We start from the raw sequence: 15,886 nt of genomic DNA, 5'->3' as shown, positions 1-15,886 counted from the left end.
ACCTGTCAACACAAAATCTCATCATTACTTATAAAACACAGTGATATTGTTGACACAGCCATTATGTAAAAAGTGGTTATATATGGGTTGTGTGGCTCACCTTGTGATAGGCGCTGATAGATTTCAGAGGTCCAAAAGATTCTGGAGTCATGGACTGAGCCAGGCCATTTTGCCAGTGTTCAATGGAAAAGATCAAAAAGTTATGTTCACCTGAACATTAATGCTGTAAAAAGATTTCATATTTACAAAATCTGCCTCATGGGCACCTGAGGGGGCTTTTATCCTTATGTTTGTGCAGTCCAGTGCACCAATGACTCTGGGTCCTGTAAAAGAAATGAGATTTTGTGATGGCTCCCAATGATGACTCCTTTGTATAGTACTTTCACAAGTTTGACATGATACCTTATGACTTTTGGAATCCAGAGAGATGGTATCCTCATCATCATCGCCGTTATGTGCTGATGAAATGGGGCCTTGACCCCATCACATTTAATCGGATTCATATTGAAGCTAGTAGACAAGACATGCCAGGCCTACAGTATGCCTTTGATGGAGTACTCACTGGATCAGCATCGTCAGGTGCTCGTGCTGGTGGCTTTAACAGTAACACAGTGCTGCCAGACACTACAAGGCAATAGGCAAACCAAAGTCAGACAGTCCAAATAGATTCAAAATGAATGTGATTGTGTCCCATGTAGAGATGGAAGAACATACCTTGTATGAAGCGGGTGGCATCTTGTGAGGGACCTATGCTTGTCTCTTTTCCCCCAGGGATCCCCTCCAACAGGCCTGCCTTTATTTAGCTCCAAAGCTGGCCTCTGCTGGGGTGAGGTCAGCTTTTGGTGACCCACCACCCGTGCCTTGTCTCTGGGTATTCTTTTCACTGCTAAAACAGTACAGACAATGTGTGAGCAGGCACCTTCTGGGTACAATCTGTGCTTGTGCATTATTAAGTATTAGTCAGGGCCCTTACCATTCTGCAGATTTTGATTTTGACCTGCTGCCATGTCCGTTTTGGCCCGGTCATATTTAATCTACATCACACAACACCACACACAAAAAGAGAGACTTTCTTTAACACACAAGAACATTCAATGGAGTCACACTGCAAAAAATGACTTACTTTGTATTGTTGTCTTGTTTTCAGTAAAAATATCAAAAAATTCTTCAATTAAGATGCATTTTCTTGATGAGCAAAATGACCTAGGAAAATAAGCAAAAATATCAGCCAATGGAATAAAAAAATGTTTTAAATTAAGTGTTTATGAAAAAGTATATTTCAAGAAAACTTTTAATACATCTTAATTTAAGAATTTTTTTGATATTTGTACTGAAAACAAGACAAAAACACGAAGAAAGTCATTTTTTTTTGCAGTGCAATGAGAAAGTGACCTTGGGTCCTTTGAAAGGCGCTTTATAAATTAAATTGATTATTATTAATAGCTCATCTATTTATATATTGTTTCATTGTTTCAAAGCAGCTTTACATTAATAAAAGCAGAAAAAAAAGAAAAGGAAAAAAAACCCGGTGGACAACATAAGAAGCAGAGTACATAATGAGCGTAATAATAATGTAAGGCTTTCATAATAATTTATTGAAGCCTTATCCAGTGTGATGGAGTTACTTTACACAATTTCACTCATATTTGCAGTCCATTTCAATAAAAAAAATAACTGTTTTATAATCAGAGTACAATTGCGTTTTTGGATATGTGAATTAAATATTTTAATTGTAATTGTGATGTTTCAGCGGAGCGGTGAGTGTGTAATTGTGCACTACTTACGCATTCAGGCGGTCTGCAATACTTTGCCACGCTTTTTCTCTCTGCTTTACCACTGTGGCGGTGTTGCCTTTCTACTTAATTATGTCTTTTACCTCCTCGTATGGATTTGTGCCTCTGACAGGGAAAAGAACGCCGCTAGTTGCCATGGTGAATCTGTGAATCTGTGATCGGTGGCGGGGTCTAGTTGAGTGAGCCGTGAGCGCGCACCTATCCAGGATTGGTTTCACCTGGCTTGATGAATCCGTGTCTGATCATCCTGGCTTGGTCTTTGTGCAACCAATTAAGCGTGGACGCACTTGTTTTGGCTTCATTGAGCTCAGCTCAGTCATTTAGCCTGGATGTCTAAATTCTACTTTTGTGCAACAGGCCCCCGGTCACATAAAAGTCATGTGTGAACTGTTTGGAACTAAGTGCTTTGGGTCGAATGTCTTAATTTTTTTCGCTGACGAAAATTCCGCGAAACTCCGCGTTAACAACCATATGCAACCATGAACTGCGCTCTCCACAATGACGAGAAACTATCAGCAATGGATATTGATTTTTAGCCTTTTACTACTACATATATTTATGGAGATGAGAATTAAAAACCCACCCTGTCCAGCTATGATCAGCTGTTCGGCTGATCACATGACCTGCGTTCGCTTGCGGCATTATGAGCACGCGTTGCGTCTAAACGTCAGACTGGTGGTCGCTGAATAAAACTCCTATAAATACCACAAAATCACGGAACAACGTCAGCATTATTAAATCATATGACCAGTGTTCGTAACAGCTGCCGTATGCATACGGTTAGCCTAAAAGCTATTTGAAGCTCCCTAAATACAATGACAAGCAGTTTTATAGGCATTCGCGTTTTCCATTAGGAACCAAACTTTCTTAGCTATGGTTGCACGCACATATAGAGCAATGTGTTAACACTTTCAAAGTATATGGCAATATTTCAGTCAAACAGTTAAAAGATGCTTTGAAGTTTAAAACTTACCAGAGCAGTCTTTGAGCGCTCCGCTCTGCTAGTGGGGGGAGGGGCAATGCACGGGCTGCAGGCAGCCTCCAGCCACACAGAGCTGCCTGTGGGCGCCTGTCTGTAATTAATGCCGGGGAAAAACTATCTGCGAACGCAAGCCGCGAATCGGCCGATGCCGATACACCTAAAACCTGCTAAAATCGGCCCGATGTATCGGCCGGCCGATATATCTGTCGATCACTAAAGTCGAGGCGGTAAAATGTATAACTCTATACATAGACCTAAATAAACTAATAATGCTACCTCTGTAGCATAAAATAATCACAAAATCACATTAAAAATAGCTAAAATTAGCAAACAATAGCATTACAAAGCACTCCAAATATATGAACAAATATTTTAATATATTAATAAAATATTAAAGGCTAAAAGCTATGTCATGAAAACGCATAATACAGCAAAAAGCATTATGAGCATTATGTGCGCAAGGTAACTTGTTCATTTTTATGCACTTTACACCAAGGTGCGGTGGAGTTTGCGTGCGTGAGTGCTGAAATCTCAATCACTTATCCATTAAATGAGTAAGGTTTATTCTTCTGAATATTCAATGTTTTGCTCCTCGTAATTGGGTCAATTCTGTGAAAGCACACTTATATTTTAATCTAGTCACATTAATTTTATTTTAGGCGTCAGAAATCAAACTCTGCTACACAGGGGCGTGCCAGAACATTTTTTTCAGGGGTGGCCTAGTGATTAAAAAAAGAGACATACTTTTTATACATTCTACAGAATTTGTAGTTCACAAACGTACACAAACATTTTAAATTAAACATCAGACAGCCACACGAATATGATTTACTGTAGCCTAAATGATAAAAACTAAGCTTTATATACAATTCCTTGAATGTTAATTTATAACAAGATAAACACTGAAATTAATAATTTTATAGACACTACGTTGTATTATTTTGCTGCTTGTTTATTTTGACTTTTATCATCTCTGTATTAACTTTAAGTGTAAAAAACCTGATGATTCTAATATCATTTATTTCAAGAATTTAAATCACAAGAGAGACAGTCGCGTCTGGAATTAATTTGGTGCAGTTTTATACTTTTGACAAGATAACCACCCTGTTTTAAATACATTTTTAAACTTTTACCTGTCGAAAAAAATATATTTTTTTAAGTTTAGTTTGATGAACTCCTAAATATGACACTCAGAGCGCACCTAGCACCTTAGCATTCGCCAGCACCATGGCCATCACGCAACAGTGCAACATTGATAGGCTATAAAACTACAACAAGAATTTACTTAACTTGAGATCAGAATTTACCTTTATAATAAATAAAAATTAAATAAAAAGAGGTCAGAAGTAACAAGGTGCAGGACATATATGTGCAAAATGCCTGAAGTGCACGGAAACAAAACACAAGCCAAATAATTAAATTAGATTAACCCGAGTAATTTATAAATAAAATAAAATAAAATGAAGAAATTATTAAAATAACGAAAGAGTAGCCAGAATTGCCAGCTTTGTCTTTTTAAATGCAGAAACAAAGCCTAGAAACCTCTTATGGCCATGTAGCCCTGTCACGGGGGTTATTGGATTTATTAACGCATTTTTTAAATATTTATTGAAAGCTAGGCTACTTCTTCACATATTATGACAATGCTATGCAAATAATATGCTGTAGCCTATATTAATATATTGGAAGAAAGCTGTTATATGTGAAATCAGATAATGTGTCCCCCATATGGCCAAAATTGAATGATTCTCATTTCATAGCACGTCTGTGATGATTTGACAATTTGACTATTTGGGGTCACCTAATGGTTTTCTTTAATTTATATCCTCACCCGAACCCTCCATAGTCTCATTACTGTGACAGATATGGTAAATTAATATGTTTTTAAACGAACGTGTAGCCTAAAGTTTATTGTGTCTGTCACACATGCAGACCAGTAAATTATCACATCCGCAGAACTTTTTAACGCGTTTACATGTTAGAAATGTAGATAATATTTCATTGTCAGTGGTTTCACTCATCCACTCTCATATTCATCAGAATTGCTTGACCTACCGACAGCGGACAATCCGCGTATCTTTAGCTCAGACTTCTACACACAAACGTAGGCTACATTTTTCACGTCCCCCCCATGCCAATTACTTACATTAAGTAATAGGTACCATATTTTCTTAATATTAAGAAAAGGTTAATGTTAAAAAGCACACCTCCTGAGTCTTTTCTACACTTAAACAAAAGGAATCGGACAGGGTTTGAAAACATGGAATCTTTATTTTTTTGCATTTTTATGGATATTTTTTATCATCAATATGAGAGAAAACAGAATAACAATACTAGGGGTTTAATTGGTATCGTTGAGAACTTAAAGTTTTCTGTGTGTGACGTTTTGACACGTATAGCAGTGTTTCGAGCAAAGAACTCACCGTAAAGACAAGAATTATGGTTGGGAGTTAATACTTCTTTAAAAGTATTGTTAGGAAACGAGTCAAGACAATCAAGAGTACATTCATTAGTAATTAAATACCTGTAAAACACAAGAACAAGAGATAGAATCTATTTTTTTGTATTTCTTTTTTCCAAATCTGTTCGATCCACACGCCAGATCGGTAGGTGGCGGTAATCACTTGTTTATTGGTGTGCCAAACCGCCATAAAACACCAGAAGAAGAACTCACCGTAACTCTAGCCCTGCGTTCCAGTTCGTTTTTTTATTAACTTCCCTCGCTAACTTCCCTCAGTCTCGTTCACTCGGATGTACGTCATTGTTTACGTTGTACGAGTGCCCACTACTGCTAGAACACTTGAAGTGGGCTCAAATGGATCGCCCTAAGCCCTTGATCGCATGGAAAGTGGAGACCGCCCCCTCCATGTGCAAAGCGCGAGTTGCTGAAGTGACGTCACAATCGTGTTGCATTGTGGGATATGAAGCTGCATGAAGTGTACATATGAAGCAGACTCGCTCCCTCGGTCAAAATCGAGGGAGCGAGGGTCTGTCCATACAAACTTCCCTCATCCACTTGACGAAGTTGAACGCACTTCAAAATGGCGACAGGGATTCCCCCGAGGGGAAGTGCTTAGGGAAGTTCGCGAGTGTGTGTCTAAAACTGGAGTGGAACGCACCCTAGAGCTGTGTCCCAATTCAAAGACTGCGACCTTTTAAGGACGTATTTTAAGACCGATTGCGTCACAGCAGCGCGACTTAAGGCCAGTAAGGCCGTCCCATTTCAAAGAATGCTTAGAATGAAGCCTCAAAATGCGTCCTCATTTCTCCGCGATGTTAAGGATAGAACGAATGGATCCTTAACAGCCGAGGATATCCCAAGAGTCATTGCGCGTCTGCAACGGCTGAATATAATGGGTGGATATTCTAAAATAAACAATTAAAACCTTTATTAAATAAAAGTGTATTTATCAGAAAAATTTTTTCTTGTCACTGTTTAAGTATTATAAGTTATGTTTTGTGTTAATAATATTCTTTTTATGTTGCGTATATTTCTAAGGTTGATTAATTTGGTAAACTGTTGAATAGTTTAATATACATCAACGTACCATATTTCTAAAATAAATTAATATTTTTTATGATGTCATATTTATTTTAATAAGTCAGAAACGTGCAGGTGGGCGCGTGCAGCAGGTGACGCAAATTATGGATCCTCCGAAGGATAGACCGTCTCATTTCAGTTCTCGTCGCGAACTTCTGAGGCTTCCACCTTGAAAGACCGAGTGCTCAACTTTTAAGGTCGAATGCTCATAAGGTTGCAGCCCTTGAAATGGGACACAGCTTAGATGTAGCGGAAGTGAAAGTCCGTGACAAGTAAGTTCCCTTTCAGTCGGTCACTACGACGTCACGTCGTGACCGACGAATTGGGAACCGCTCCGTGGGTGACCTATCTACTTCGAGAAACTATAAAAACGCCAATGAACTTTGCATGCAGGTATTTGCATAATGCCGGCGCCGCCCCGCCAGGTGCGTATATAAGCCGCAGGTGCACAATACCAAATTAGCTTTTATTGCTTCGAAGCCGGCAGACATCTGCTCTCGAGAAGCTTTCTATCTGATCTTCGTAGATCCTGTTCTGGAAGGGAAGAAAATAAGATCTCAGCTTGCTGAAGTTGGTTGGGCAAAGACACCTCAGCGGAGGCTCGCAGTGTTTTTTCTCCACCCTTTCTCTCTCTCTCTCTGTCTCTTTAATTTAGGACTTGAGTTCGAGTGAGTGCGTTGCCTCTCCCTGTGTGTTTCACCAGCTCGCACAAAAGAGTGATTTCCCTAAAAGAGCAGCACGTTTGAGCTTTGTGTCTTTTTAAAGACAGCCACTCATTCGTGCCACGGTCGGGGTCGTCTTTTTAAAGATGGATTTCCGTCCGTGTTCGGTTTCTGGATGCGGTGTGTTCATCGCCCCCCGGGATGGCCACCAGCGTTGTCTTTCGTGTCTGGGGCTCCAGCACGCAGAGGCAGCGTTGCGTGATAGTTCATGCTCCATCTGTGAGGTCATGACTATGGCGGATTTGCGGAGACGGGTGTCGTTTCTCCGGGAACGGCGCCCGCCTTCCAAGTCTGGTGCTGCTAAGAGCGCAGCTACCAGACTTGCGAAGGATGATCTCCGTATAACGGTGCTGGGTCGGTCTGCTGGTTCGTCCAGCAGCTCCCAGCGCCCTGATCCGTTGCCAGCGGAGGTCCCGATGGAGACGAGCGGCCCGTGTTCTACCGTGTCCTCGCGCTTTGTCGAGCCTCCACCCGACGCGATGTCCACCGTAACATCGGAAGGGGGGTTGTCAGCCTCGGACGTCGATCCGGATCCGCTCCCGCCTTCGGGCCAGGTTGCGGCTTCTGTGTTCGACCCCGAGATGGCAGCCATGCTCGCCCGGGCGGCGGAGGCGGTCGGCTTGGAGTGGACTAAACCTCCCCCACCTGAACCGTCCCGCCTCGATGATTGGTTCTTCGGGGGTGCCAGGGCTTCTCAGTCCTCGCCCCCGGTGCCTTTCTTCCCCGAGGTGCATGAAGAACTGACGCGGTCGTGGAAAACCCCGTTTTCCGCCCGGAACCGACCGTTTCAGCCTTCACCCCTCACCTCTCTCGAGGGTGGAGATGCCAAGGGGTACACTGGTATCCCGTCAGTGGAGCGGCCGGTCGCGATGCAGTTGTGTCCGGCCGGTGTCGCTTCCTCCTGGCGGGACCAGCCTACTCTCCCCTCACGGGCCTGTAAGCAGTCTTCGGCGCTGTCCGGTGCTGCTTACAAGGCTTGTGGGGAGGCAGCCTCTGCCCTGCATGCCATGGCATTGCTGCAGGTCCACCAGGCTAAGGCTCTGAGGGACCTGCACGCGGGAGGTCACGACTCGGCGGAGTTCTCTGAACTGCGTGCGGCTACGGATCTGGCGCTTCGTGCGACCAAGGTCACCGCACGCGCCGTCGGGCGTGCGATGTCTACCCTGGTAGTCCAGGAATGCCATCTCTGGCTGTGTCTGGCGGACATGAAGGATGCTGATAAGACCCGGCTCCTGAATGCTCCGGTTTCCCAGACCGGCCTGTTCAGCGAGACAGTCGAGGAGTTTGCCCAGCAATTCTCCGCGGCCAAGAAGCAGACTGAGGCCATCGCTCAGATCATGCCACGTCGGAAGCGTCCTGCGCCTGCCCCGTCCACGTCGGCACCTCAGCCTGCTCCTCGCCGAGGGCGTCCTGCGGCGGCCGCCTCCGTTCCTCCCCGGGGCTCTTCTAAGAAGCGAGGAACCGGTCGTCAGCAGCCCGCCCCGCCCGCTTAGCCCGCTTCAAAGGGTGGAAAAAGAAAATCGAAGCGGCCCTGAGACGGGCGACCTAGAGATGGAGGGGATCGCTCTTCGGGAGATGGTGAAAGCACCACTCCCCCCACCGGAGGAGGGCCGGTTGGGGAATCCTTTGTTTCAATTTTCTGTTCCGCCGACTTTTCAGTCGGCACCCACAATTCCACAAAAAGGGCTCATAACCCCCCCTCGTTCTCCGACTCATCAGAGGAGTATGAGAGCTACGCACGGGCTCATAACCCCATCGCGCTCTCTGACTTCTCAGGGGAAAGAAGACAATCACGGGCTCATAACCCATCGTCTTCCTCCCCCTTCGCCAGAGGGTGCATCGAGTGGCGTGAGGTGTCTTCAGCAGAGCCTCCCTTACTCGCCCACCCAGCAGCGGACTCAGGTGAGTGTTATCATGCACAACACTGCTGTCGGTGCGGCCAATACGCACACACCGGCGATCACCTCCGTTGCGCCCGCCGCGGGTACACCGATCGTGCCTTTAGTCCCCCTCGCACGGTGTCTGGGGGCGTGGGACAGCTTCCCAGCCCGTCGCGTTGGCTTTTACGCACGATTCGTCTCGGCTACGCGATCCAATTTGCCCGGCGTCCCCCCAATTTGCCCGGCGTTCGTTTCACTGCGGTGAGAGCTGCCGATGCGCACGTCCTCCGTGCGGAGATCGCTCTCCTACTGGCGAAGGACGCGATCGAGCCGGTCCCTCCAGCCGAGATGAGGTCGGGGTTTTACAGCCCTTACTTTATTGTACCCAAGAAAAGCGTCGGCTTGCGACCGATCCTGGACCTGCGTTCGCTGAACCGTGCACTTCACAGAATGCCGTTCAAGATGCTGACGCCCAAGCGCATATTTCCATGCATTCGTCCAAACGATTGGTTCGCATCCATCGACCTGAAGGACGCGTACTTCCACGTATCGATTCTCCCCCGGCACAGGCCGTTTCTCCGCTTTGCGTTCGAGGGGCGAGCATACCAGTACAAAGTCCTCCCATTCGGGCTCTCTCTGTCTCCCCGTGTTTTCACCAAAGTAGTGGAGGGGGCTTTAAAACCCCTGAGAGAGAAAGGTGTGCGCATTCTCGCGTATCTAGACGATTGGCTCATAATAGCTCAAACACGTCAGACGCTGTGCGATCACAGAGATTTAACTCTAAAACACCTCGCTCGTTTGGGTCTTCGGGTCAACTGGGAAAAGAGCAAGCTTTGCCCCGTGCAGAGAATCTCTTTTCTCGGGATGGAACTGGACTCGATCGATTTGACAGCTCGTCTAACAGAAGCGCGTGTACAGTCGATTCTGACTTGCCTGAATACATTCAAGAGCAAGAGCGCGGTCCCGCTGAAACAATTTCAGAAGCTCCTGGGGCATATGGCAGCAGCCGCAGCTGTAACTCCGCTCGGACTGCTTCATATGCGACCGCTTCAGCATTGGCTTCACGATCGAGTCCCGAGGAGAGCGTGGCTGCGCGGCATTCACCGTGTTATCATTACACCTGCGTGTCGTCGCACTTTCACTCCGTGGTCAGACCGTGCGTTTCTCCGAGCCGGTGTGCCTCTGAGACAGGTCTCCAGGCATGCAATAGTATGCACAGATGCTTCGGACACGGGGTGGGGGGCCACGTACGATGGGCTTGCGGCTTCGGGGGTCTGGACGGCACCTCAGCTGCATTGGCACATAAATTGCCGAGAAATGTGGGCTGTATATCTTGCGCTCGTCCGTTTCAGCAACGAGTTACAGGGCAAAGATGTATTAGTTCGCACAGACAACACTGCGACCGTGGCGTACATCAATCGTCAAGGCGGTTTACGCTCGCGTCACCTGTCGCATCTCGCCCGTCATCTCCTCACTTGGAGTCAGAAGAATTTGAGGTCTCTTCGTGCCATTTACATCCCGGGCACGCTCAATGTAGAGGCGGATGCGCTCTCTCGGGCTGCGCGTCCCGGCGAATGGCGACTCCACCCCATTGCGGTTCAGCAGATTTGGAGACGTTTCGGCAAAGCGCAGATAGATCTGTTTGCTTCCCCAGAGACGACCCATTGTCGCCTGTTCTATTCACTAGCCGACGACTCGCTCGGCGTGGATGCATTGGCACACAGCTGGCCGCGAAACATGCGCAAATACGCGTTCCCTCCGGTGAGCCTCATTGCGCAAACCCTATGCAAAATCCAGGAGGACGAGGAGAGCGTGCTGTTGGTGGCACCGTATTGGACAACCAGGAGTTGGTTTCCAGAACTCTCTCTCCTCGCGACAGCCCCTCCGTGGAAGATTCCCCTGAGGAAGGACCTTCTTTCTCAACAAGAGGGCACATTATGGCACCCGCGCCCCGACCTGTGGAACCTCCATGTGTGGTCTCTGGACGTGGCACGGAGGATTTGAGTGATTTACCGCAAGAGGTATCTAACACTATTGCTGCTGCGCGAGCGCCGTCTACGAGACAGGCTTACGCGCTTAAATGGAACCTGTTTGTCGACTGGTGTTCTTCCCAAAGTGAAAACCCCCGAGAATGCCCGATTAGTGTTGTGCTTTTATATCTCCAGCGCCGTTTGGAGAATAGGCTGTCACCATCCACTATTAAGGTCGATATAGCTGCGATATCAGCTCACCATTCACCCGTAAACGGTAGGACAGTGGGTCAGCACGACCTGGTCATTAGATTTCTCAGAGGCGCTCGAAGACTGAATCCTTCGCGTCCTCCCTCTATTCCTCCTTGGGACCTGTCCTTGGTGCTGAAATCAATCCAGGAAGCCCCATTTGAGCCTCTGCATAGTGTGAGTGTTAAATTTCTTACTATGAAAACATTAACTCTCCTTGCTTTGGCTTCTGTTAAGGGGATATTCATGCATTTTCGGTCGACGAATCGTGCCTTCAGTTCGGGCCGGCTGCATCCAGCGTAACACTGAGACCCCGGCCCGGCTTTGTGCCCAAAGTTCCCACCACTCCTTTCAGAGATCAAGTGGTGAACCTCCAAGCGCTGCCTTTGGAGGAGGCAGACCCAGCCACGGCTTTGTTATGCCCTGTTCGTGCACTACGTGTGTATATAGACAGGACGCAAAGCTTTAGGACCTCAGATCAGCTCTTTGTTTGTTACGGTGGTCAGCAGAAAGGAAAAGCTGTCACCAAGCAGAGGATGTCCCATTGGATTGTGGATACTATAGCCCTTGCATATCAAAAGCAGAATGTGCCTTGTCCGTTTAATTTACGTGCCCACTCTACACGCAGTGTGGCATCATCTTGGGCACTGGCTTGCGGTTCCTCGCTAACAGATATTTGTAGAGCTGCAGGCTGGGCGACACCTAATACGTTCACAAGATTCTATAGTGTTCGTGTCGAACCGGTTTCCACTCGGGTTCTTTCTACTAACTAGTTAAGAATGCCGAGGGTCGGCTCGTGTGTCGGCTTGGAGCCTCTATTTTGGTGCTGCACATCTGCACCAATATGGAAGGCCATCGGGGAAAAAAACGTCTAAAAAACTGTTTTTGCCTCTCCTCCACCGCCCTGATAGCTGGTGTTGCGGAGCATCCGCTGTCAACCTATCACTGATGTATTCTCTGTAAACCTGTGTAGGCTAGGTGTCCACATTTGTCCCCTACGTGGGGTTCATTTGTGTGTATACTCCGTGGGGTACTAATCCTCCACGTTTTCCTTAGCAGAGCCTGCTCTGCATCTCTCTGCATACTATGTTTTGTTCAGAGACTTTTTATGAGCAACCTTTGGTTGTTTCATATTTTTATGTCATCCATTCAACCTTCTTAGGGGATGGCTTCCGCAGTGTTCTAGCTCCGCTCAGTTTAGACGCTTCCCCAGTTCGCTGCTTCACTATCGTGGGTTAAGGAACAGGTAGTGACCGGCCTTCTGCCTTTCGCCTTAGGTTCCGCCCCCTATGTGGAGGGCGGAGGGCTTTTACAGACACTGGAAGGGTTCAGCTGCAGTGGCGTTTTGGTAGTGTAACTTAATGGTAGGCTAAAGTTAGTTGTTTATCATTGATGTTTGTAATCTCTTATGTTTTTTACGTGTTATATTTAGACAATCATTATTTATTATTTCTGTTATCATGTTTCAGAATATTACCTCAAGTACACCACTATGTGAAAATGGTCACTCTTGTGCAATACATGACCAAATCTGATGACTCCCAACTCCCCGACCAAAGTACTGCAGCAGTCAATAACATATCCACAAGAGTTAAATGGGGCACTTTCTATATGGTAATATGGAGAATTGCATTCTACACTTTAAACAGATTAAAAATGTTGTTTTGATGTTAGAAACAACACAAACAGTGTTAGATTTGGGGACAACACACTAAATGCATTGTCCCAAAACAGACAAATCTCTGTTATTATTGGAACAACACATTTTGTGTTACTTTAAATACAAGTGTTGTCACTTTTATTTATTTTAACACAAAGTGACACATAATATGTTAAAACTGCACGTAATGTGTTAAAGCGCATAACACAAAAAAATGTGTAAAAAAATTAACACATGCTTTTACAGAGTGTAATATTAATTATTAAATAATTAACTGCACAAGTAATTTTTACTTAAACCTAAACATCAGTATGTTATACCTACTGATTAGTTAATCATTTATCTTGTAGTGACTACAGTGTTAACCATTTGTTCTGCACTTTGATTTATTTTGTTTGTGGGCTTGTGTTTGTCATAGCAATATCAGGTACCACATGCAGCATGACTTGTGTAATCAGACTATTATTTTATTAACTAATTCAACTTTACAAACAATGCTTTGTCTGTCAAAGTCATTTATATGTGCAACATCTGACAGCAGTGAATTTTCATCAGCCATTACTCCAGTTTTCATTGTCACAAGATCCCTCAAAATCATTGTAATATGCTGATTTGGGGAACATGAACTCTTATTATTTTAAGCAAAATTATAAAGAACTATAATTTTTATAGTTTTGCAATACATATATATTACAGTATTGTTAAAGCATGCTTTTAAGATATTTAAAAGTATAAATTGTAAAGTCGTTTTATAGAACATTTTGAAAGGAGTTTGTCTTAAATGCTTCTCTATTATAGCTGTCCTAGTTATCTGTATCAGATGTTTCTTTTGTCATGTTCATCAAAAAGCCAATAGACTTACAATGAAATCTTTCTTTTCTTTCCTAGAGAGTTCAACCTTTCTGTCTTGAGATATTCACACCTTTCAGATTCCCAATTTTATGATATTGTTCAGAATTTGGTTGGAGAAACTTAGAAGATTGGGGCAAATGCTGTTCGGTCCAGGCTTGCAGCTATAAATATTCGAGTGCCGCGAAGGAGACTTGGACTGTATGGTTAGAGTAAATACTTTTTACCTACTAAGGTCCCAAGCTTTGGAATGTTTTGCCCAACAATGTTCAATTTAAGTCTAAACTAAAGACATATCTCTTTAACAAAGGATTCACATAATTCGCCTATTAAATATACGTATGGCGCAATAGTTAGCTTGTTTGGAACAGAGCACACTTTCATCCATTATACTGTATGACACTTGCATTATATGTGATGACTTATGCTAATAGGATTTTGTTTCTCTTTCCCTGTCTCGTCCTAGAACCCAAGGACACTGAGACTGACAGACCCAGTTCCTGCTGCCATGAAGCTCATCACACCATGATCTACTGGCCTCCCATCATCGTGATGCCCTGCCAATGTCTGACCAGCGACCACCCGCTGCTTCCCTTTATTTCTAAATTTTTTAATTCTTAATAAATCGTATAGTATAGTTTTTTATTGGATCGCGTAATTCTGCTTAGTGACAACCAACCACTTACTTTAACTTTTAATTTAAATGATTTAAACCTTTAACAATAATTCCCATACATTTTAAGAATATAGAAGGCCTATTCAATATATAGTATATATTTTCTAGGATCAGCTAGGTCTGGGTCTCTCTCAAGGGTTTTCTTTCTCCCAGTGACTTTTTCCCCATAAGGGTTTTTTTCCTAGGAGTTTTTTAAACCCCTTGGGGTCGGCTGACAATAGCTTAACTTAAAGAGTTACATTACATTATTACTCCGCTCACTAGTACGGTTTAATCTGAGCCGCTGTACTTTGTTGTCCTATAATTTTTCTCTTGTTTTTATTAAACAAGTAACCCAACTGGAGCTGCACGCAGAGCGTTGGCCCAAAGACTGCACCGAAGAACCTATCATGTTGCAGGACCCAACTCATTGTGGCACAGTGATGGAAACTACTTAATCTTAACATGTTTACAAATTTGAATGTTTTCTTAAGTCCCTGTAAAGTCAATTTTAAAAAATTGTTTCTGAACACATTATAAATGTTTAAAAAATGTATTGCAGAAATACACAACAAAGACTATAAACTACGTAGTTCTGAATTGCAGAGTAAAGATTGTGTATTTCTGAGTTCAGGATATTTTAGATGGTCCTAAAATGGTTGCTCGATAATGCACTTGAGCCACCCAGCGTGGCACCGCCCCAACACAATTGTGACCATCCATTCAGGTTGAAGTGGTATTTGAAAGTTAAGAAACAGTAAGTGGGTGTTGTTTCAGCTTTGACGGCGTACATACCACCACCGTTTGAGAGCACAAAATACTGCCTATTTTTCCAAGATTTTGATAACTTAGTTTAATTACTTGGTGTTTTGCATTCAAATTTGGTTGGTTGGTTAATAACACATTTTTCCAAATACATACTTTCAGATATCTCAGTGCAAGTTATTTTCAGTTAAGACAGCTGAAACATTCATTTTAGTTTTGCCTTAAGCCTTATCTGTGAAACCGGGCATTGGTGTTCTACATGCTAATGTTTGATTGTTTGGTTTTTAAATCTTATGTCACACCCTTCTTGATGTTCTAAATGTGAATATATGTATGCTTATGTGTGCTGCAGTGCATCATTTTAAATCGGCAGTTACAAACTAACTAAACTAAGTTCAGATGACAATAAAGAAAGTGTACAAAACTGTCTGTATTCATTTTCAAGACATTTAATTTTCCCAAAGAAAAACAGTTTTTCTACTGATGAACATGTATACGTTATACATTTATATATAAATATTTTAACATTTAAACACAATCATAGTACTACCATGTAGTGGCTTATTTTTTATTAATTTAATATATACTTGCACCCTTTACAACATTATGCAGTTGTTGTACAGACGGTATTGGTCAAACTGAAAGAGTGCTTATAGTACAAACAATAGGACTTCCAGATAAACACTTATTTATTAAGTACCAGTGAAGCACTTTATTTCCACTTTAGACATAATTCTTTTTTGCATTGAAAATGTCTTTCTCCAATCTGATCTGTGATAGTAAAAAGAGAGAAGCTTGCCCACCACAAGCCACTAAAATG

General features: G+C 43.8%; 1 long non-coding RNA gene across 2 annotated transcripts in view; it reads left to right on the top strand.

Moving 5' to 3' along the window:
* LOC135729932 (uncharacterized) overlaps positions 1–15,499 on the top strand; it is a 38,635-nt gene extending 23,136 nt beyond the window's left edge. The window contains exons 1-4 of one of the 2 annotated variants that reach the window (XR_010525812.1): positions 6,568–6,588; positions 12,607–12,751; positions 13,686–13,852; positions 14,113–15,499. This is a non-coding gene — a long non-coding RNA (uncharacterized lncRNA). Of the gene's footprint in view, positions 1–6,567; positions 6,589–12,606; positions 12,752–13,685; positions 13,853–14,112 lie in introns of those variants that run through there. The other variant, XR_010525813.2, reaches the window with a different exon arrangement.
* The last annotated feature ends 387 nt before the right edge of the window (positions 15,500–15,886 follow it).

This window comes from Paramisgurnus dabryanus, chromosome 1 (genome assembly GCF_030506205.2).
Source record: "Paramisgurnus dabryanus chromosome 1, PD_genome_1.1, whole genome shotgun sequence".
In the NCBI taxonomy this organism is placed as follows: domain Eukaryota; kingdom Metazoa; phylum Chordata; class Actinopteri; order Cypriniformes; family Cobitidae; genus Paramisgurnus; species Paramisgurnus dabryanus.
The sequence above is the reverse complement of the archived record's forward strand: the minus strand, read 5'-3'. Positions and strand labels throughout refer to the sequence as shown.